Below are 25,116 nucleotides of genomic sequence, written 5' to 3'. Positions count from 1 at the left end.
TTACAAGCAATCAAGAGTTAATGAACAATCAACAAAGCATCCTATTACACTAGTAACCCCGCAATCTGATGCTATCATAATTTTCAGCAATGTCATGAATGCTCACGAACCCCCAACATTTGCCAGAAAACTTACTACTAACTCAAGGTATCTTCCAAATAAGCTTCAAAATTGCATTTTTTTTTATCAAATGTTAAATTCAGTCCTCTATATCCGTAATACGCGCGCGAGGCTCAAACCTATGTAGACTACTATTTGTTTACTACTACTATTAAATCAAATATCAAAAATTTATCATCACCATCGTGGCGAACAAAATAGTTTTTGCAGTGCTACAATAATTATTAAAAAGTCGTTATGACAGCTATCCATATAAAATAATCCGTTAGAGATAACTTCGTCAAGATACATAATTTGTCAATTCATAAAAAAAATCACTGGATGACTGTTCAAAATACAGTTTTAACGTGTGAAATGCAATGTCTTAAATTCTGTAAGTGTTGCTGAACGTTTGATATGTCTAGGCATCGAATTGAAAACATTTATTCCTTTATAATATAATGAATTTTGTGAAGCACAAGTCAAGAAATGTGGTGTTCTTATTTCAACCGCGTTTCTAGTATTATATCTATGAAAGTCACTTCCTCTTTCAATTCGATCACACAAATATCGAGGGAGCAAACCGTTAACTACTTTAAAAATGAACACCATACCCAAGTAACAATTTTGGTTTTATGAGGGTTCTGTAGATCATTATTTGAACTTGTGGCATGCTTTAAAACCATAATAAAACTTGCAATGTTTCTTGGGTAGTCAAATATACAATTCTTTGCTTCACCGACAACCATTGTAAGGCGTCTAACATCAAAGTTGAGGAAGTGAATCTATTACATCTCAAAATCAAACGCATTATTTTATTCTGCAAGCGCTGTAATCTCGATATTTGTGTTGCATTGGTCAGTAATAAAATGGAAGGGCAAAAGTCAAGATGAGGAGAGATGATTGATTTTTATAGCTGTATTTTACTGGGAATAGTTAAATCGTTTTTCAGTCGACATAGAATTCCATACTTCTTGGCAATTTACTTGATGACATTGTCAATGTGAGAGTTGAACTAAAGTGTGTCATCAATAATCACGCCAAGATATTTAATCTCTCGAACGCGATCAATAGTCTCATCATCAATTACAACAGAGACGTTCTCATTTACTCGATTCCGCGAAATTACCATACATTTAGTTTTACTTGTATTCAATTTTAACTGCTTATACTTCAACCATCTACTTAGAGAACGCAAATCTTCATTCAAGTGTAAAACGGCATCATCTAAATCCTTAGCTGCAATGAATAATACAGTATCATCTGCAAAAAGATTAATGTCGCAAAATCGTAAAACACGTCGCAAGTCATTAATATACATAATAAATAACAGGGGCCCTAATACACTTCCCTGGGGCACTCCAAGGGTATTCCCCACGGGACTGGAAACAGAATCATGAAAAATAGTCCATTGAGTTCTGTCAGACAAATAGCTTTCAAACCATTTATATGCAGTACTCGTAATTCCAAAGCGCTTGATTGATCTTAACAATAAGGGCCTAGCAATTGTTTCAAAAGCGCGTTTAAGATCCAAAAAAACAGCAACAATCGTATCTTTACACTCCAAGTTATTTTTCCACTTCGCTAATACGAAATTCAACGCGGTTTCACAAGAATGACCTTCCCGATATCCCGATTGTTCTGGTATCAACAAACTATTACTATTTAAATACTCCAACAGCTGGCCTAACAACAAGTTCTAAAATTTTCTCTAATGTGTGCAACATGTTGATGGGACGAAACTCTTCGGCTTTAATCGTTCCAGCAACTTTTTGAATAGGGACCACTAAGGATTCCTTCCAAATTTGTGGCACATGTCCAGTTTGTAATGATTCATTAATAAGGTCCAGCAAGATGTGGCCAATGACATGAAAGCAATCTTGAATAACTCTAGCATTAACATTATCTACTCCAGCATATTGACATGAAAGTATAACCAAATTGTCATGGATCTTTTAGGATATGTTCCGTTGCCATTAAAATTGATCTTCAGTAATGAGCCTATGTTCAATGAATTTCATTGGATGATAATTTGGGGGCCAAAAAATATTGATAGTAGTAAAAAATCGTCATGTTTTGCATTTGATATGTGATTAACGACAAATACCACCGAGAAATCTTTGTCTAAATGTACAAGACAAAAAAAAATCAATGCATAAATTAAGTAAACAACAAGCCAGCTTACTACTCTTTTGCAATGTAAAGCTTATATACGGCTGATATAAATTTTAGAAACCTATGTAACCTTATATTGCAATAAAACACGGTTTGCGTGCTTCCAGCTTGAATGGAATACCTATATCATGCATATTTTCGTCTTAAAGTGTGGAACGGTCAAAAATTGGTCAATAATGGTTAAATGCACACTGATTATGTTATTGTACAAATAATCAAATTTTATGTCTATCTTCAATGACTACGAAATACAGGAAAATTATTTGATTAGGCTTCCAATTTTCCGAATGCGAACTGTCGCGCTTTATGTTTCACACCTTCCATCAGATTTTGTACCGCTATCAACCTTATTTGATGCTGAACGTCAATTTGGTTTAAACTTTTTCTTGTTTCCAACTGTTTTCTGAATTTTCTTGAGGATCCGCTTAACGATTGCAGCTCCAGCGAGTTTGGAGGATTTTTGTTCTTGGGTACGACTTGCACGTTGTTGGCGGTATACCGTTCCTGAGCTATTTTCCCGTAGTGACAGGAAGCAAGGTTTAGCCAAAACAGCACGGAACAACTGTGTTTCTTCAAAAAAGGAGACAACAATCGTTTTTGCAAACATTTCTTTTCATAAATATGTTGGTTGACAATGTCAGTATATTTCATCGTTCGTTATATAATGCAATCAAAATTTCTGACGCAATCAATCTGCGTGGGAATCATTTGGATTTCGCTTATGTGCGAGCAAACTTTTGATACGCTGTTCCTCTTGCTTCGATGCCATTTTGACAACTGAATGGAAAATGGCAAACAAAAAATAGAGGCAACTTTCCGTACGCACAGACCTACAAAATGAAGAGCGTTATTTTTTTTAATGCACGATTAAAACAAAAAATCGGCAAATTTGAGTCGACCAATTTTTGACCGTTCCACCCGTTAGGGAACACGATATTAATTATATAATATATGCAAGTAGCCATTGTCGGCACTCCTATCTTCTCCGTTACGGGGAAATAAAGAATATTAATGTTGTAAATATCATCTACTCAACGGGAGGCTGGTCACTTACTGACGCCTCCTATCAGAGACACCGTGTCCTAAAATTCAAAAACATCTGCTGAGCTCTTGTAAGATGTTAGCACATGTTATGGTCCTTCACATTTTTATTTCACGGTTATGCTTTTTTGTAAGCAAGCCATAAATGCTTTCAAATATTAATTATTTTAAGGATTTTCGAAAGAATTTTCGTAAAACTTAACGGTCAAAATTAAAAAAATATTGGATGAATCCAGATCGAATAGCTTAGTTCATTATTTGTCTTGATTTGTTTTCCGTCGATCTTGTTTTCCGTGCTGAGCACCAATGCTACCGACGCCAGGGAGGCAGCTCCCACACCTGGACCCTACCTATCGACCCATCAACTCATGACCCGGGGACCAACGGCTTTACTTCCCAGAAATTTTATACCACCTCTCACTCCAGGAGACCAGGGTTCAATAACAAATGGTGCTGCCGGGATGTACTGAGGCATAACATCTCTGATCACGCCTTCCTTACGGTCGGATAGGTAGGGTCCAGGTGTGGGAGCTGCCTCCCTGGCGTCGGTAGCATTGGTGCTCAGCACGGAAAACAAGATCGACTGAAAAACAAATCAAGGAAGAAAAAGAAAGATATTTTATACCTCAGAAAATCCTGACGGCGCAGACTGGGATTTAACCCAGGTCTTGGCCTATATTTTATTGTATTTCTTTAGCAATTTTGATTTTTTTCAAATCACCTAACATTCAATTTAACAGCAGCGCTGAAAAAGTTTGTAAAATTTCATTAAATTTCTCCAACTTTTGGCGAGTCATTGAAAATTTTTACATTCTACTACTGACCAGTGTTAAACCGAATAAGTGGTTGGTGATTCAGAATCATTTTGGTATGGTATAGTAACATATTTTCAAAAAAAAAAAAGACCAAGCATGCCTGTTAGCTGAATTGATTCAACTTTCAGTTGAACGAACACGAAGCTGACACATTTTTTTTTTCGTTACTTCCACCCTGGGCCTTGGTTGGCATCAATTTCATTTATGCTTTTTTATGGATGTGCTTATATTTTCCCCAACAACGTTTCGGTCGGTACTCTATATATATGAAGCGCAGCCGATTGCCGCTTCATAGAGCGCGGCGGCGGCGGGCATTTCATTTTTGCGACTCAGTCATGCAGTTTACTTCTTTCTGTTTTTTTTTGGCAAACATTCGAATGCTGCATTTAATTTCAATCCCGTGTCCGCGCACTGGCAGCAGTGATGGATGATGATGATGGCTTTCAGTCGTAGTGAGTGGGCACTCTTGTTCGTCAACGGTTTGATGGCGCCAGCGAAAGCGATCTACTTTTGCAGGTCAATTCCTAGAAAAAAAAAAGTTTGACAGGATCAACGAATTATTGACGGCTGATTGAATTCAATTTTGCCCACGAACGGATTTTTTTTGGTGTTGTTTTATTGATGCAGATAAAATCCTGATTGAGTCCTGCATTTTAATGAAAAAGCAGAAGCAAAGGATTCCCACATTTCTTCGGTAGGTACAGGGTTCCATCAGCATTCGGGGGCACCTTCGTTCCGAATCGTTTGGAAGCGATTTACCAGGTTTTATTATCTAGGGGCTTCGTGAAAATGAGTACTGGCTGAATGTTATTGCCCGGTTCTCCGCTGCAGATGGGATGTCAGGTTTATGGTACTCTAGTAACCAGACCAGCAAGATGGAACAAAAACCCAGTCGGAACGATTTGGGGTTGGGCTTTGGAGGGAGGCAAGATGAATGTCTTATTTTACTCCCAAGAGGAAAACTTGGACTTGGTACAGGTGGATCAAAATATTATCAGATTTCCATTACGTTTCGCTATAAAAATCGCAATTGGCAAAAGCCGGAATGAAACTTTTTTGCGCTGCTCTATTCCCTTTTTACTACTTTCCAATGGAACTGATCCCACTGATCTTTACGAGCGGTATCCAATATCAGACAGAATCGGCCAGTAGCAGTGTCCATTAGTATTTTGCTACTGCATTTATTTTGATGGATTGACAGCAGCTGAACTGTTATTATTTTTGCAGCAGTGAATATAATTTTGTCAGACGTTTGAAATCTTCTTATACATTAATTTAAATTCGCATCAACTGTATTTGTGCTACTACAACAGCAGTTAGAATAATATCGGAGGTTGCTATGCGCTAATGGATTTGAGCGAAGCCTTTGCAGGCAAAAATAAAACCGGTAAAGGGCATACTCACATATAATCGTTAAGTCGTCAATTGATCGGCTTAAGAATGAGTAAATCTGTTGTGAGTTGACCATTACTATCGTTGTGATTGCGTTGTCGAACAAATGTAAAATGAGAATGTTTAATGGCAGAATGGATAGCATTTGGATGAGGTGTTCTGTACGGCCAACAACATTTATACGAACATTTGCCACTCATGCAGTTGTTGGTCTGATCTTTAACCAACGCGAATAAATGAATGTTTTATCCAATCAAGCCAGATACGCTGATAATCTTCAATGTGAGTATACAAAATTCAACTTTTATTTAGAGACTCAACAGTCCACAAAAATAACACCTTATCGCAATCGCCAGCCTCCTGGAACTCAGTACTGCAGCAAGCCATAAAAAGTGGAATAATTTGAGATATAAAAAATCGCCAAACAACGCCAACTCCGCAGCGGTGGCCCATTATATATCTCCACCTCCACCTTGTCGTAATTATTATTCATTTTCTAAATCATAACCTACCATTTCGTTCACCCTTAAATTTTTACAACAGAGGTGCACTGAGGAAGTCCTGGCAGCACATGCAAATCGCTCTCCCAAGCACCGCAGTTTCTGAATGCTGCTCTGTTGCGCAGTCTAGTTCGAATTATGAAACAAAAGAATCGGTGTGAAAAGTTCTTAGATAGTCGAAGGAACCCCCCCAAAAATGGATAATTAAATCACAAATGAGTTTTCCTCAAAATTCTGTCGAAATAGCGAGGTGCCATTTTTCGAGAGCAGAGTCTTTAATGGAAATCGTGGTGTAGTGTTCATTGGAAGGCGGCGAATAAATTATTTTTTACGGCATACATTGGGTCCCTAAAATGATGTTTGCCAGCCGTGGCGGGATATTTCATAAATATTTATGCACAAATCGTTGTTCGTATAAATACTTACATAAATTAATTAGAAGATTTTCTTTGAGTGGCTCGTTTGGTTGGTTCTCCCGGGAATTTTGGGGAGTCTCCGGTTGGCAGGAAATGGAATGTAAATGGCCTCTTTGTCTCGGAAGGAAAATGGTCATTGGACGATCGAGCAACCCAACAATATTTCGGGTTTGATTTATGACTATTTCGAGCCCGTTGACCAATGACTGGTCGCTGGTCCCTTGTGCACTCGAGTGGTGATAAGATATTACTGCCATTACCGAACCTACACGATATTTCACTTTTCGGATGATGAACGGAAAAATTCTAAACTACCGAAATGAGACTGAATTCGTCGGAGTTGAACTATCCTCGAAAAAGGTTGCAGCTAACTGATCTTTACTCTTTCTGGCTATTAGGTAACTTTTCAAATGTTTTGAATCCTTGAAGAACCCATTCAACCGTTTGTGCCAGCTGAAATGACAGCGAAAAAAATCAGTCCAAGGTCATCGGGCCCACTCCAGACACGCTGCCCTGGTCTCGGTTATGACGAAAGAAAAATGAAGCGCACGGTACAAGCAGATAACTGTCTTCCACAGAGATATTTATTTCCCATTTATGATTTAAATACCGACATAAACGTGATCCCACACCGACCGACCGAGAGACCGACCGGCAATCCCGGTCAAAAGGAGGAAGGCTTTCCTCCTGACAGCCAGTCATCTAACGGCTTAAGAAACGGAAAGTGGGAGACAAACTCGAGCAAAGATGTGTAACCTTCAATTCTGGTCATTAATGTCAATTTTATGGTTTATTGCTTTCAACTCTTTCCCTCGGCTGGCAGGCTTTTTCATCTAGTGCAGCACGGTGCTGCCTGAGTTTTGTTATGCAACTTTTGGTTACAGTTATTCCACCTTGAGCTAAATCCTTTTTTTTCTAGGGCACGATTGGAATGGCCTTGTACTGAATTGATTTTGTTACGTCGAGCAGGGGAACCGTTACTTAGTTTGACCTTCAATGTAATGTTGCAGAATTCGATGAATATCAATGGGGGTGGTAGATTTTTCTGCTTTCAATTCAAACGAACATTATTCCAGCAGAGAACAATTGCATGGATGCTTTTTATTTCTTGTGCTGCTCTGATGCTTTGTGGATGATGAAGTGATCAGTGCCGTTTGAATGTTTGTGAACATCAAATGGTGTGATTTATTTTGAGCTCATTGGAAAAATGTGACGACTTAGAGTCAGTTGTTTTGATACTATTAATGATGCTTGATTTTCATGGTATATAATGAAGATTTGTAATTTATTTGCGGTGAATAATTTTTCTACCGCACAATATTACAAAATAGGGGAAATGGCTCTAATGTTGGCCTATGGATCTGGGGATTGAAGATTTGGCCCATCGCTAAAAAACTGCTATTTATCTAATTGATGGTACTAATTGATATTTTTGGTCCCTATTGAAAATTTAGTCGACTGCTGAATTTATGTATGGGCCCAAATTAGGGGCATTTAGGCCGACATTACATCCATTTCCCCTATATCGCGTTAAATGGTAAGGCTTGTCAAACTGCAATATAACTACATATCAAATCGTACATGATGGTTAATAGAATTGTTTGCACGACCAATTTGGTGCATGTTTCTCATTTTGATTACACAGATTAAAAGATTTTGTTGTGATGTTTTTGAGTGTTTTGAGAGCAGTGCTGAGATTTGTCATTGTCATTGACAGACTTTCGCGCGATATTGACAAAATTGTTCGTCACATAGTCACTGACAGACTTGATCCTCAAAAAAACCTTCGTCAAAATCTCATTCATTTTTTCGTCAATGACAAAGATTCACCTGTTAACAAAAAGTGTAATTTAGTACATTCTGTGTCACATTATTGTTATCCAAGTAGCTCAGGACGTAGATACTTGTTCACTAAAATGGATCCATGTAATTGTTTTGCTCAAGTCATTTAATTTTGTTACAAATTTAGGTAATAAACAAATCTGCACATGTTCGTCACTGACACCATTGTCATTGACAATTGACATGGTTTGCCTTGACTATGACTGTTAGCTAAAATGAGTGACCAAAGCAGAATTGTCAATATCACCGTGTACTGTCGAGATTTTGCAGCACTGTTTGAGAGCTTCTAGACGATGCGATTCTCCAAGACTCTCAACCTTTAAAGATTATTTTTCAAGACTATTCGGACGTGTAAAATATTTTTAAAACTTTGTGAAGTCATTGGACCTTTTTGATTTCCATGAAACTTAGCATACTTGTTTGTTATAGGCATTCACATTTGTACAAGAAATCTGTCATTTTGAATTTTGGTAAGAATATTGAAGATGGAGGATTAGGCCAGCTGCCTACAGACGAATGCCATTTGGATGAATGTGATTAGTTCGAATGGTTCATTAGGTCAAATGAATCACTTAACCGACATTGAAATTTGCATGGTGATCAGTATATTCCAAATGGCTATTTATCAGTTTTTTCCCCATTTTGTACCGGAATTCAGGAATTTCTGGATGTGCGATAAGACTTCAATCTAATGTCGGACCTACTAAGTACAACCCGCACTTAGCTTCTTTTATTTCGAAATAATGTTTACACAAAATCGTGTGTTTCTTCAAAAATGTCTTCCAAATTTATTCATCATTCCATACATACCATTAGATTTGATAAAGAGTCACACATTGTTAAGATATTGTCAAAAATCTATCTCCCTTTCTTCTCTCCTAATTCGGCCTACGAATTCTGATTCTATCCTAACGTATTGAAACTTTGACCTACGGCTGAAGTTAAAAATGGAATGGAAAAATGGATTCGCATGGAGCGCTTCTTTTGTTTTAGAGAAAAAATGTGTAAAATTAGCTTTTAGAAGTGCACTTGGTTATAATCACAAAAAACTACGTTTGTATGGCTATAGATCGCGTGTGATCCTTGTCTATCCACATAAAAGTGCGTAACACTTTTTTTTGCCTGTGGACATTTAAAAAAAAGTATTTTTGCTACTATTTATGGCATTTAAGTTTACAGCATTACAGAGGCGTCGCGTGCCTCATTTGTTTACCTGTGCACCAAACTTTGTTCGTTATAGTTTACCACCACATATTAGTTTATATTTTTTTTTAAATGCTCCATGAATTCGAGGGACATATTCTCAATTACTATATGAATCACTACCTAACGTAGCATTTGAAGGGCCTATCATCATGTGTATACAAAACTTGTATGGTCCTTTTTGCGCTAACCGAAGTATAAGGAATTGCAAAACTTGACTAATTCTTGTTTTTATCTCAAGGCTAACTTTTTCGACTGAAGTGTAATAAAGAATATCCGTCAAACACTTTTGAAAACATTTTTTGATACAAAACAGAATCAAAATCTAGAGAAAATTCATGAAGTCCCCTGAGTAGCAAACTTAAATTAATCAACTCTTTATTCGTCAGAACAACACTATCAGAATGATCCAGGGGAAGCTCATAAGTTTTGACAGGCGCACCCTATGAGCTGGATTACCGAGGTGAAGCAATCGGTTAAGTTGTGTGAGCAAAACCCCTGTACGATACAAGCAATTGCTTCACCCCTCTCTGTATCTCATTGAGGCGCACCGGCGCAACCATCAGTAATTGAGAGATTTACAACTGACAAGAGAATGAGAGCGAGCTTTTGCGCTCTCTTTCTCCATTATTCTCTTTGCCTGCAATCAGATATCCAAGTGCACAGCGAGAAATGCACGCTTTGGACACCCATACATCACAAATGTTCTTCTAATTTAAACTCACATATTCAAACCGGTCTGCAAGTACCACACACGTCCAAAGCGTACCAGACTGCTGTTTCCGTGTTGCTCCCGTTTGACGCGTGACTGCTGAAAGTTTCAATTGGGTTGTTTAGGGGTATTGAGATAAATACATATTCGTCATCTGCATTAAAAATGGAATAGAAATCCAAAATGTCATCAATTTTGGTACACTGGAACTATTTTAAATAAGTACGATTATATTAGCAAAAATCACCATCTTAGCGCCCCGTGGCAGGACTTTGTATGGGAGCGAGCTGTCAACGAATAGATTAAGTGTCATCGATCAAAAATTTAAATCTTGTGTGTGTGTGTGTGTGTGTGTGTGTGTGTGTGTGTGTGTGTGTGTGTGTGTGTGTGTGTGTGTGTGTGTGTGTGTGTGTGTGTGTGTGTGTGTGTGTGTGTGTGTGTGTGTGAGTAAAATCCATCGCCCTCTGTACCGGCAGAGTTTTTATGGAAGAAACTTATCTGCATTTTCTGTATATCGAATGTGCAAATATTTTTAGCCCTGGAGATGGAAGGTGACAGCTCTATCGTACATCAAACGACCCATTTCAAGAATGCCTGTTTCTGCACGTACATTCTGAGGTCATTTTCTGATACAATAAGCCCCGCAAAAATACACAAGTGTATTCTCACTTCCAGAATTTAGTATTTCCAGTATTTAGTTATAAAATGATTGGGATATATGTGTAGAATAAAATAAAAAGCAAGTGTACTTATCTGGTTGTTCCAATGTGATGAGTGAGTCTCCATCGTACCGCCAATCTGCGCTGCAATTTCCGCGTACTTTTCCTTGCGGAAATCCTTGCGCGCCTCGTCCAGCAAAACATTGTGCAGTAAATTCCGATTCTGGTACATACGATTCCAAATGCCCCGCAGCTCCAGTACCGCACGCTTCCGATACCAGCCGGGATATTCTTTCGGTGCCTTGTACATCCGCGTGGCGGACACTTTGTACTCTTCGAACCTGGGCGCCAGCACCTTGAATAGCTTGTGCACCAGCTGCTTCTCCGTCAGCCAATAGTCGGCCATTTCCATCGTCGGCTTGTGGCAATCCCCGGACGGGATGGCATCGGAGATCAGCCGCTCGGCGTAGCCCCGCGCTTCATCCACTCGCTGGTAGTTCAGCTCGATCCGTTCGTGTTTGATCAGTGCCGTCACGGTTTTGCGAAGCTTGTCGAGCGGCCCTTCCGGTCCGTCGATGTTTTTCAAGTTACGATGACGGGGCCGGATCGCAACCTTCAGCTGTTACATCAGCTTAGCCACTTCGGCTTGGTTCATTTTTGGGTGTGTTAGCACTTTATTACGATAATTTCACTTTATATGTTGATTATTAAACTAGTGTAGGAACAATTTCCGCACTGGAAACCGGTGATTATTCAATCAAAACACATTTTTCCCAAGACTGAGGATGAAACGAGAATCGGGGAATCACGAGAAAAAATCTTGACAGCAAAAATAAACCCGACCGTTCCATCGATCAAAAATTTAAATCTTGATTTAAAAATCGAGATGAATATCTACGGGATCGATTAAAATATCGTTGTGCTCAGAAAGCGAAGCTCTATCAGATGATGTATAAAAATTGGTATATTTTTCGAAGTTAAACTAAACAATTACAACTAGTGGTGCAAACCCCCTTTATTGTGGAAAATTTGTGATAGAAGGTCTGCTTGGCTTACATCAGGTATTTGACTATTGACAAACTTGCCACCCGCCACCCAAAAAAGCTCGCTTTTAGGTACACTATTTAACGAGTTTTGTCATGGTAGTGATATCAACATGCTACGAAATCAATGCATTAGGGATTAGGCAGACCATCCGTTATGAATTTAATCCTTTTGGAAGCAAACCAAGGTCGAAGATTCAATTGAGCCACACTATAAAATAGTGTATTCATGGTCACTTAAAGTCTGGAGTAAAGAAGTACAGCTATAATGTGGCCATAAAATCGATAAAAATCGAAACGCGTTTTTTTTATTTACACCTGTGTCGTGCACAGGTTGCACATGTGGACGCGACGCCACTGCAGCATTATTTATAAAAATCAACTGATTAATGTTATCTACTACAGGAGCTCAAGATACATTTTCTAGTTATAATTTTCAGTATATTCAAGATATTTGCATCAACCAATTATTCAATTTTGACCCAAAATTTTTGGTATGTTCTCATCATTTTCATTTAAATCATTCCCCTTCACACAGTTCTTTTCAGAATTCCTCTTAAATTAATTTGAGAATCCATAAATTCTAAGCAGAACAATTCTTACAAAAATCATGGAATTCAACCTAAGATTTACTATAATTTTTAAAACATTCTTCCATGTGTTCACCTAAGCTTTCTTTCATTATTCTATTTACAAATCGCCTGCATTCTCCATAAAATTTCTATACTATTCACCTCAGATTAGACTTGAAATTTTGCTCCGAATTATCTATACTCTTCTCAAAATAATCTTTGGGATGTATATAGGATATAGATTCCTTTCAGAATTTCTTTGAATTTTTACCTTCAAAATTTGATTCGCTTGGGAATCTCCTCAGTTTTCTATTGGAACTATATAGAGAATTCACTTGAAATTATTTTCAGAATTACCTTGAAAATCACCATAGAATTATTTCAGAATTCAATGGCCTCTGAATTTCTTTAGATATACAATAAGAGCTTTCTAGAAATTCTTCTCAGAATTTATTTGAAACAAGCATTAGAAAAGAACCAGGAATCCCTTTCAGAACCTTCATGAAATTTTCCTCCTCTTCCTCCTTTAAAAAAACGTCAACTTTGAACTTTCCTTAAAATCCACCTGGAGCTTTTTTCGAAATAATCCTTTTAACTCTTCCTACATTGGACTTGGAGTGCTATTCAAAACTCTCTTAAAGCTATTTCCAAACCTCCCTTGGAATTCTTCTATGAAATATGTCGATCCTTTAAATTTATTCAATACCTCCTGAAAATTCCTTTGGAAATTTCATCAACATTATCTTAATTCAAAGTGATTGTATCATGAAAATCTAGTCTAGTCTAAGGGTCTTGAAAGGTGTTTGAATTGGTCAAGAATATCATTTTTTTTTCTGTAGAAAGGATGAAGTTCATCGAAATTCACGGGCTTTTCTCGGTGATTTAGGATTCCCGATTTTTTCCTGGATTTTCTATTTCTCGGCTCCAGGTCAGCCTGAATTTGTAGATAAATACAGTAATTTTGTGCTCGACGGCAGTATATTGATAAAATTAAATCATGTCTTCTAGTTTAAAGTTTCCGACCTCTGAGTTTTTTCCTGAATCATGGATCTTGATTTTTTTCTGTTCAAATAAGATCATTGAACAACATAGAAATTCAGTTAAATTAAGAGAAGGTCAAGAAACTTATTCTTGTGAATTTAGATCGGTAACTTAAATGGATCTTCCTGTTGAGTGGACCCGTTTACAAGACAAGTTATTTGAAGGAATAGTGGATAACTTACATACATAAATAATTTCAGGTTTTGTTTCTCGTCACGCATGACATCATTTATATGAGATTCAATTTCAATTTTATTGTTAGTCCTGTTAGTTATTCATCACTCTTTTTCAATTACTCTAAAAAGAGAATATTAAGTATCCTTCGAGCTAAACATATTTACTTGCTATTATTACTATAACCTTGACATTTCAGTGTTACATCCACCTACCATTGTAAGCAGAGGAGACATAGAGGTGCATCTTATTATGTGTACAATATTTATAGTTTTTATTGCATCCATTTAATTGTATTCCCTTCATTTCATATTTTAATGTTCCGATATACTTCATTTCACCATTACATATTTTCACATTATATAAATAAATACTGGGTTGGGTGCGAGCATCAGGGTATCATTTGACCTGAAACTGGACGATAGAGTGGTATGGCAACTGGAGTCTAGGAGGGAATAAACACTATCATTTTCTTTATCCTGCCGATTCGATTGTGGTGGTGTAAATTCTACTCCAACAGTTTCAGTGAGATTGACGCACCCTTCTTAACAAACCATCCTGTAGGAAGCTTAATAAGTATTGCGAATTGCGTTATTCGATTTGTTGGATCGTATCGTTGGAAGGAGATTCTCAAATTCCCGTGGATTTCGCGTAAGTGTCTCTGCTTACGGGTCCACCCCTCCGTTTTTGGCCCTTCAAACAGCGATATTGTGAATTCAGATCGGTAGCTCAAATTGATCTTGCTATTAAGTGGAGCTGCATACAAGACAAGATCTTTGAAGGGATGGTGGCTACCTTACATACATACAATAGTTCTGGAACTGTTGAAAAGGTTTGGATTCCGTCCTAATTTTTTTTCGGACTTTGAACTTTCCTTATGAATAAAGGGAGGCAAATTTTCATAATTTCGAAAATTTTGATGATTTCGGACTTGGATTTTTTTAATTCTCTAGCTTAAAAACCACGACTTCCGTATGTTCTAGAATTTTGAATTTTAGGATACTGGGAAAATTCAATATTTTGGTGCTGCAATTTCATACTCAGGAAAATATTCGAGATTCAAAGGAATTTTATTAATGATGTCAGAGCTAACAACAATATCAAGATTGTAGATTTCATCGGCTGTGTTAGGTTAAAGGATTACAGTGTTGATGTTCTGTAGCATAAAAAAAAAGATAAACCAATTTAATATTATTGTGAGACTTTGGAATAACTTACAGAAACATTGCAAAACAACAGAGTATGAACTATTTTAATCATTTTGGGGAATCGGAATTAACGATCTTGGATTTAGATAGAAAATAAATTAAACTTAAAATATATGGAGTATGTACGACTAAAAACAATTTCAAGATTTTGAGACTTAAGTTTTTTGATATCAGAGTCTTCGAGAATTCATAGATCCTAGACTAAGAAGACTAAGGTTTTTTTCTGTCGATATAAATTAAAAAAAAATTAGCTTAGGATGTTTACACAATCTGGGAACATAAAAATAACATAAATTCATTGAAAATAAGCTCCAGAAATTTAGCAATGTTCACGATTCAATGGCTTAGAATAAAATTTCAAACGTAGGGCTTTTAAAATGAACCTGCTTTCGGTTGGAAATTTAAATCCATTTTAACAAATATTCCGTTTAAGACTAGAACCATGGCGAACTAATAGAGTCTTGTCGGTGCACTAAGTACTCCACTAAGCATAGTCTATAAACCATTGCCCTCGAAAAACATGTTATTCTCTCTGGTAGTCCCTTCAAATTAGTCCATCATTTAAAAAATCTCTCTGCAAAAGTAAACTCTTGTAATAAATTTTACAATTATGTTGATTTTTTTATTATTTCTATCAAAAAATATATATGCCTCCATAATTTTGAATCCTCTTAAATATTCTCGTGGGATATATGAATTATATTCGTGAACACTGTTCAAATTTCATTGGAACACTCTTTGAAAACATTACTGAAAGTCACTTCAGAACTGCGTTTTAAATTTGATTTGAATGTTCGGAGATGAACTAGCCCGTGACTGAAAATTTCCTTAATACAAATTAAAAAACAAAAAGTTCTGAACTTCTGAACTTTCTTCTGAATTTTGCAAACAAAGTCAGTAATTTACCCTCAGCTTTTTCTACGTAATATAACATATTCAGTGCTCAGAAATCCCCTTGAATATGATCTCAGAAATGTCTGGAAATTGAGTATTACTTTCCACAATTAGCTCAGTCGGTAAAGGCGCAGCTACAAAGCAAGACCACGCTGGGTGTAGATGGTTCGATTCCCGGTCCGGTCTAGGAAAAAAAATATACGAATACAAAAAAAAGGTTCAGGCTTCGAAAGCTCTAAATTAAGATCCGTGGAAGTGCATCTAGAACACTAAGTTGAGAGCTCGCAATAATCAAATATGCAATAAGCAATAAGCTTGAAATGCGAAGAAGAAGAATTAAATTCGACAGATGTCACCCCGCCAGTGGTGGACGAACCAGTTTTTCGGTATGAAGATTTTCGAAAAATCGTCGATTTCTCCCCAAACATTGCTATTTGCTATCCTTTGGAATTCTTCTTGGGATTCGTTAAAAATCTGCTCAAAATTGCTTGGGAGAAATGTTTTGGATATTATTTGGATTTTTTCATTTATTGTGATTTTATTTAAGCTATATACACAGACAAACAGACATAACACTCGTAAGTTGTTCATCGAACAAGCATTTAACGGACAATTTAAAAGTATCGCAGTTGGTAGTACCGCCACCTGTGGCGCGCATAGTCAATTCCGTTGCATTTGACGTTTACACACTACCGCCATCTATTCAGTGTACTACCCACCACAGTGTGCTCAACAGATGGCGGTAATGTTTTAGCGACGATGTTTTACAGTGAGAATTATTCAATGTGTTATGTCTGTTTGTCTGTGCTATATATATACATATAGCTGTTTATGGTAATGAACTCATTCAAGGAATTGAGCGCTTATTCTTACGTATACTAATGTGATACTACTTACTACTCCAGTAGGCAGGCAGTAGGAAAAGGACAGTGGAAAGGAAGTTCATTTTCAATTCTCTTCAAAACACTTTTGGAATTTTTCTCAAAATTCTCAACAAAGTTCTTCCAGACTCTTGAAAAAATGAAAATTCTATGAATTTTCATAATATTTCAAACCCCAGAATATTCTATTATGTTTTAAAATTCAATTACTTGGATTTTTCAAAGTCAAACGGTTAGACTTAGAATATCTCTGTAAGTATCTTAGACGGGAAGATTTCGCCAAGTCTCTTATCACTCTCTTTCACGATTCATACTTACTTACTTACTTACTTATCCTGGTCTGACATCCCTCAGGATTGCACCTGCATCACAATGTTACGCCAATTCACTCGGTCCGTGGCTGCTTGTCTCCAATTTCTTGACCGTCCCACACTTCCAAGATCCTGCTCCACTTGGTCTAAGCACCTTGCTCGCTGTGCTCCTCTTCGTCTTGTACCGGTCGGATTCGAGGCAAACACCATTTTTGCGGGATTGTTGTCCGGCATTCTTAAAACGTGTCCCGTCCAGCTTTCGCAATTTTCTGGATACAGGGTTCGCCATAGAGTTGCGCCAGCTCGTGGTTCATCCTTCGTCTCCATACACCGTTCTCACATACCCCGCCAAAGATGGTCCTAAGCACTCGTCGTTCGAAAATACCCAGTACTTGCAGGTCCTCCTCAAGTCTTGTACATGAAACATTTAGTACGGAGGTGACGTTTACCCGGCTTCAGGGTCTTGTGGAGTCCGTAGTAAGCACGACTTCCGGCAATAATATGTCGACGAACTTCTCTGCTGCAGTTGTTATCCGACGTCACCAATGATCCGAGGTACACACATTCATCCACCACCTCGAACTCATCTCCGTCGATTGTCACGCTTCTGCCTATGCGAGCTCTCTCCCGCTCGGTTCCTCCAGCTAGCAGATACTTTGTCTTCGACGTATTCACCTTTAATCCAACCTTCTCTGTTTCACGTTTCAGCCTGGTGTACTGCTCCGTCACGGCCTGAAACGTTCTTCCGACAATGTCCTGAAGATCGTGCCCCAGATGTTAAAGCCCGCACGTTTCATAACACCTTCTAGCGCAATGTTGAACAGGAGACAGGAAAGACCATCGCCTTGTCGAAGTCCTTTGTGAGTTTCAAACGAGTCCGATAACGCACTCAATATCTTCACGTAGCACTGTACACCATCCATCGTAGCCCTGATCAGTCTGGTCAGCTTCCCGGGAAAATCGTTCTCGTCGTTTTTTTTTTTTTTTAATTACTTAGATAATTTTAAGGTTTATTTTTTTTTAATAATTACTTTATTTGTACAGGCTCAATCGAATAAACAATTTTAAGGTTTATATAAAATGTAATTCTTCATAGTATATCAATGCAATTTCCTTAAAATCATCTTCAGAGTTGCTTTCAGGATTCCACAGAATCATCTGCTGGTATTCCCTGAAAATGTTCGTCGATAACAGCCTTAGAAATTATCTACATACTTCTTTAGCAATCCCCTCTTGAAACTTCTTACAATTTATCCTATAATTATCTCAGTATTCTTAATAGTAATTAAAGTTACCCTTTGGAAATTAATTTGTGATGCATTGCTCACGTAGAATTTCCTCTCAGAATTGTCTTAGAAATCTAAGCAGAACATTTTAATATAACTGGGAACAACCGAAAAATAACCGGAAATTCAAATTCCTTAATCCAGTAGCCACCCAATGCCCGCAGCCTCCCTTGGATACGCCTATGGACATCGCCAACATATACTTAATACAATATATACTTAATTTTTAATCCTCAAATCTCATCGGTGGTTATTGCGCAGTTGTATCAACCGGTAGAAACTAACGATTTTAAATTGGCTCACTACTTGACTAGCCTATTGGTCCCAAGCAAACCGATTAACGTACTCCATTCTAGTTGAAATTCTAGTACTACACTATGTTTGTGGATTTTCTTATATTTCGAGCATCGATTAGCTTGGGACCGAAGACAGTACCAAAGCTGAGCCAAAAAGTTGAGCACGTTTCTTCGGGTCATTCTGGTCATACCTCCTCTATGGTTGTTATTCGCAAAACAAAATTCATCAGCGAATAATCGCAATCGTGAGTTGGTGATGAATAAGCCCAGAAGTAGCTAAAAATCACCCTAAAAAGGTATATAAAAAAGCAAGCGTGTGTTTTGAGATTAAGAGAATTTTCGAACACGGACCGTGCTTTCAAAATCATTGAGGCTACCAAATTTTACAATTAATAAGATGAGATATAAGAATAGTACTCGTTCAACATTATTTTTCGAGTTCCAAAATGTATCCCGTTTCAGGTCGATTCAGCCGAACAACCTTCCATCTTTATATCCAAATTCTATCGCTCGGTACTGCTCGTGTGACGTATTCGGTACCGCTACTGCGCAGAACTCACTGCGTGGATCCTATTATCGTAAATGGCATTACATAGACATTTCGGAGTAGATTGTTTTCCTTTGCGGGCTTCCCCGTGCCACTCGAATTTCCACGCACCCATCCATGATGTATATTCCCCCAAGCCGAGTATTATGACAGCCAGTGCTATCTAATGGATTCCACCAAAAATGAGTTCCGCATTCTCTTAGGCACACTTGCTGCTGGCAACTATAAAACTCTTTTTTTTTTGCATTTATGACGAGCCATGTGGGATGATGGAGCCAGTGGGAGAATTTGGAACCCAATCTTATGTCGGTAGTGGAGGTCCTTTTGCTGCATGGACGGATGGTTGTCCTTCATGATGGGAAAATAGTTGATGACATGGATCTTCTATGTTGAAAAAAATCTGCATTGCCTTTACGAATTGAAGAACCTACTCAGAAATTTAATTTGTAGCTTCATTTACCAGCCGTTGCGCTCGCTTGGAGTTTGGTGAGCCGGAAAGCACTTAAGAGAGCACACGTATTGTTGGCAGCTCTATTCCAGAGGCGATTTTTAATTATTTATTCTTCATTTTAGATTATTTAATACAAATCTCAAAAACATACAACTCCGATACAATGTTTTGATTTTTGTTTTCCTTTGAAATTTTTAAAATTTCAATTAAGAAAACTGTCAACAGAATATAATTTATTGATGAATTTTAAGTTGATACTAACTTCTATCTTGAGCTTGGGATGAGTAGTGAATGAGATTTAAATGAGAAAAGAGATAACAATGTTGTTCGTTTCTGTTGAGTTTGCCCTAAAACGTAACGGATGGTTGTGTTTTGATGTCCGTCAGGTTTTAAAATTGTGTGTGATTTACATAAATGAAACTCTTTCGGGCGGAAGTCCATCAAAGTGGAGCGTTGCTAATCGATATTTTTGCGTCATAAATTAGACGTCTTGAAATACGGTGGGTGGATGTGCGTACTTTGTGGATGTCTTTTGAAGAAGGTTGTCTCCCGCTCGGATATAAATATAACCGCTAAAAGTGGCTAGTTTGAGCGCTGCCAAGAAAAGGTGTCGCGATAGACGCACGGGAAGTTAATTTATTCAGAAATGTGTTGTATTTTGACGTTTCGTGCAGAGTGGAATCTCGGTGTAATGGAGAGTGGGGAAGGAAATACGAGAGTCAAGCCGAAGAATGAGATTAGTGACACTAAGCGGCGCTAAAATACGGAATTTATTGGACACGAACGGTTTCCGAACGACAGACTGACTGAGGAAGCCAGTTGGGTGAGTAGTAGCTACAGAAATACGCCAAACATGACAGACGAGCACCTATTGCCAGTCTTAACAAAAATGGTTCTCGGAGAGTTTTTCTTGGATGGCTTAAAATTGGCAGTTTTTTCTTCTGTTTCATTCTTCTGGTGTAACATATTTCTCTAAAATCCTTATCGGATGTATAAAATTTCCCATCAAACAAAAAAATCTCATCTTGTGTGCAGAATCCGGTGTGTGTGTGTGTGTTCTTCGATCTTCAACCGTAGTCGCAGCCGGAAAAGCTGCAATCACCTGGCTTTAGTGTCGGCAGTTGATGCAAGCCTATAAAACCAAACAACGTACACCAGAGAGAAGGGCCCCGGATGGAATGTGATGGCTGCCTTTGGCGCGGCTTCGGGGGGTGAAAGTATAGATAAGCCCAAAAGATGCTCCTTTTCCTTTGGGGAGGAAAACTTTGTTTTTAGCATTTTAGTAAGGCAGAAAAGTCGGTACAATGCGAAAATGAGAATGTACACGAACGCCCGCGCTTCAGGTCGTAAAATAAATGAAGGAAACGAGAAAAAGGCATAACTTTTTCCTTGGCTAATGCCAAGGCTCTGCGTTTTCGGTGGAAAATTGGAATGGGCCCAGATCGAATCTTCCTCAAAAGGATGCAAGTGGAATATTTGATGAGGCTTCTCGCCGCTTCATGATAGCTGACGTAAGAAATTGTGCAAGGAACACAGTAACAGCTTTTCCCATGCTTTGCCTTTTGCGGGGTGTGGCAGCTCAGTGTTGGTTGAGATAAATTGTCTGCCTTCAAAGTGAAAGTATTTCATGTGGTTAATGAGATGGAAAATTGGATCTCGTCTTCGATTTTTGGGACCCAGCTTCACTTTGGAAGTTTTGATGTGCAATTCGATAAGCTTTAGTTGAACCGAGGAAAATCCTTTTCTGCCCGGGCAGGCATAGTCAGACGAAAATGCTTGGAGGAAGACAACCGAAAAAGTTTTTCTTTTTCATCACCATCATGGCGAGCTGTAAAATCCTGTAATGAATCGTAAAAACTTTAACTTTGTTTAATTATTTTTCATCAAAGTCTCTCACTGCTTGTGCGGTGCTTGGGTCTAAAATTTGTGGATGTAAAGTACGGCACTTGAAAATTGCGTAACAGCAGCAGAACGGGGACGGTGCATGACTAGAAAGCAAATTATCCTCCCGCTCGTCATTTTTCCTTTTTCGGTTACATAAAGCAGCCGCCTCGTTCTGAAATTTTACACCAGGGAAATTTATGATGAGTTCTGGGCTGCCATCAGCAACACCTGCACAATGGGAAAGATGAGTGTGTAGAATGGCATAAAATATGTTTTTCAGCATATGAATGCCTGATACAGGAATTTGTCGTGAATGAATCACGAGACCATGGTTCGGTATATAGTAGAGATGCATATTGGTTTTCGAGAATACTATGCTGTAAAATCGTAAATTTCATTTGCAAACGCCGCCTGGTCGTGAATTTATTTATGGGACACACACGGTGTCGCATTGGCTGCAAAGAGCTTTGGATTGTTCCATCTGGACGGTGGACCGGTCGGTCCAGGAGGGGGATGCTGGCATCATCTGCATGCACGGACGCCTGAACTACAAAAATTCTAGCTGTGTTCCATCATGTTTTTACAACTTTTACAATGTAGAACCGAGAGGGGCAAACTTTTTACGATTTTCATTTTTGTGCAAAAGTTCCATCCCTCACGAGAAGTGTGATGCTCAGGGAGGGTGGAAACAAATGTACCTCGAAGCATTAGCCACCTACCACCCACATACATTGCAGCGTGGTAACAATGGTCGCTGCCGGTGTCGCTATCTAATCAAACCCTTTTCGACAGAAGTTGCTTTTGTGTTTGATTAAATTAGTTTTCCCGCCCTCTTCTTACTCCACCACTCCGTTTCGTGGTACAGTAATGACCAGATTTTGTCAGCCCCTCCACGTGTCAGATTTTTATCGTTCAATAATTTCACATAACCGGTATTCCGAATCTTTTTCATTCATCATCAAGGTGGATGTTTAAGATCACTGAAAAAGCGCATATGTTCCGTAGAACATTAGAAAAGATTTTCGAAAAATGGGTCTGGCAAAATCGGGTCATTACTGTATCTTTATTATTTGGACACAATATTCGACTGCTGTTATCCCGAGCAAAGTCTGAGATCAAATTGGAAACTATTTTTGATGTTGTGATGATGCGGATAACGCTACTCAGATTGCTGTAATTTTGGACGATTTAACGGTTAACATATCAAAGTTGAGAGCAAAAAAATCTTCCTCTGACATCACTTAGAAAACTGATTCTGCTATCAGTGAGATCAAACCGAAATCTCAATTTGATGTTCATTTTTCTGTCGGAAACAGTAATCCCTGCATTTATGCGGTGGGTTATGCCGTCCACTCACCACTATTTGTCGGTCGCACTTCAACCAATTGAGCTGTTTTTCTGTAGACAACTGTTCCTGTTGATTACAAAACCATTATTCAAATTGATGTTCTGCTAAGGCTATCAAAACAGTTCTTGATTTACTGTAAAAAGACACTACTGAAAACAAAACAAAAATCAATTGCAAATATAGATGCAGAGCAAAAGTACATCAAAATGAAAACATCAATTGCTATCAAATTTGGCAACCCTTAACTGAAATCAAATTATGATTTCAATTTTCAATTTGATGTTGACATTCAAATATGATTTCGATTTGCTATCATTTTGATGTTGGACTTTGCTCGGGATGCTACCTAGAATGGGAAAGCTTAGCGCGTCCTGGCCGATGCATTCCAGAAACTAATCTGCTGGAGCTAGTACAAAACAAAAGCAAGACAAAGTTCTCAAATTCTTCGTCGCAGAACTTTACTAAGGATATATTATTCAACTGCTAATAATAGTCACTCGTAAAAACCCGGCAAATAATTGATAAAATTGTCGCCGACGCACATACATCGTCAGAGATACGGTGAGTGCACTTTCTTCAGCATAGCACACCCCTTGCTTTGGCGTAAACATTGAAGCAATTAAGGTTAATGTCGATTGTTTGTGTTCATCTTGAGTCGGGGAATGCCGAGCAACAATGGCAACTGCTACAACGGCAGCGCCACAAACTTTTACGGAATCGATAAAAACTACCACCCATCACTGGTGAATTGTTTGAGTTTTCCCTTTTGACACTGAGGGGAATAATTCCGAATGTTTGTACATAAAGAATACAAACATAGGGTATACGTCCCTAACCTCGGTCTAATATGCAGCCATAGATTACGTTTTTAATCATAACTCATCAATTAATTTACCTGCAAACGATATTCTACTGCTAAATGGTATGCTTAGATATGCTTATCATGTCGTTTGCTATCAGGAACCGCAAAAAGTTGAAAAACTTACTTTTTTTAAGACAAAAACTCACCAGGGAAATGTATGTAATATCGGTCTATTGTCCCCAAATTGGGTCTATTTATGGATGCAACTTCGTCCTATCCTGTTTGATTCTAAAAAAAAACGCTCTTGGTAACGTTTTCTTATGTATTTTTTTTTATCACTATCACTGTTAACTTAATACTCTTCATTCCTCAAAACATTTCTTAGAGAAAATTTTACGAAAACTACATTAAATCACTCAAGTTAAAAATTAAAAATTAAAAATTTCGCTTATCGTCTTTCGACCGCAGAATATCTAAATCAAAACATTGTGATGTTCATTATACAGATTTGGCAGAAAAAATCTCCCTTCCTGTTCGTTCCTTATCATCCAAATGCAAACCACATTGTTGACGTTACTCTTATTGCTATATGCTGTCAAATGAATTTCATGGGCCAAAGTTAGGAACATAGAAAAGAAATGTGTCCCTAAAGTTGGGTCCATGATTTACTTGTGAAAACGTTGTTAAACAATTAAAATAAACATAAAATATTCAAACAGTAACTGTGAGTTTTACGTCTAGTGTGTATTATCAGGTAATTCCATTCAATAAATGCCATAATCAGGCCATTTGATGATCGTCAGTGCAACCTTCCCATCTTAACCTTAGAAGTCATGGCGGCTAAAAACTCCGAACAGAGTGATATTCTCAACCAGTTTTATTACTTACGAGAGCTGAAAATGTATTGAAATGTTGTGATATAAATTGATTTGTGTGTGGTACACATTTATCAATCATCAGTGATCAATATTTTCCTTATTTTTTGTGTAATATTCCTTAATTAATTATTTATTTGCGTGATAGGCCGAATGAAAGGACTAGACCCACATTACATACCGTAACCCTATGCTTTTGCGTAAATATTTGCGCTTATCCTGCTTGGGGTGCTTTTAAGAGGAGTGGTGGAAAACTTCTGGCAGAAGATCAAGGATGAACTTCCCGCAGGAATTTCCCGGGACCTTTTTTGGGATCGGTGAAAATGACGAGGGGTATATTTATTGCGTTGCCCGGAGGTTGAGTTCACTAATGGGTACTGTGGGAGCAGCGAGAATTCTCCAAGGCAATCGTTATACTTTGTTGTTAAAGTGAATGTGCCGCTAGGGTGGTCTTCTGTGTAGAATAATTGGTTGATTTCGGGTCACCTAAATGGGCAGGAAATGGGCGGCTACAAATCAAGACACATGGTGGCGCTGGGTTCGATTCCTGGACCGGTCGAGGGATTTTTCGGGTTAACATTAGTGTCGACAATTCTGAGCACAGGCTTGGAATGCTTTCAAATAGAAGCTGGAAACAGATGGGTTTTAA

The 25,116-nt window shown here is 38.1% G+C and overlaps 1 pseudogene; it reads right to left on the bottom strand.

Moving 5' to 3' along the window:
• Nucleotides 1-2,648: 2,648 nt before the first annotated feature.
• On the bottom strand, nucleotides 2,649-11,509 carry LOC135706440 (large ribosomal subunit protein bL17m-like; annotated as a pseudogene).
• Nucleotides 11,510-25,116: the final 13,607 nt, after the last annotated feature.

Source organism: Ochlerotatus camptorhynchus, unplaced genomic scaffold, assembly GCF_037179485.1.
Source record: "Ochlerotatus camptorhynchus isolate MF236.1 unplaced genomic scaffold, CSIRO-AGI_Acam_v1.1 ptg000278l, whole genome shotgun sequence".
NCBI classification, from domain to species: Eukaryota; Metazoa; Arthropoda; class Insecta; order Diptera; family Culicidae; genus Ochlerotatus; species Ochlerotatus camptorhynchus.
The sequence above is the reverse complement of the archived record's forward strand: the minus strand, read 5'-3'. Positions and strand labels throughout refer to the sequence as shown.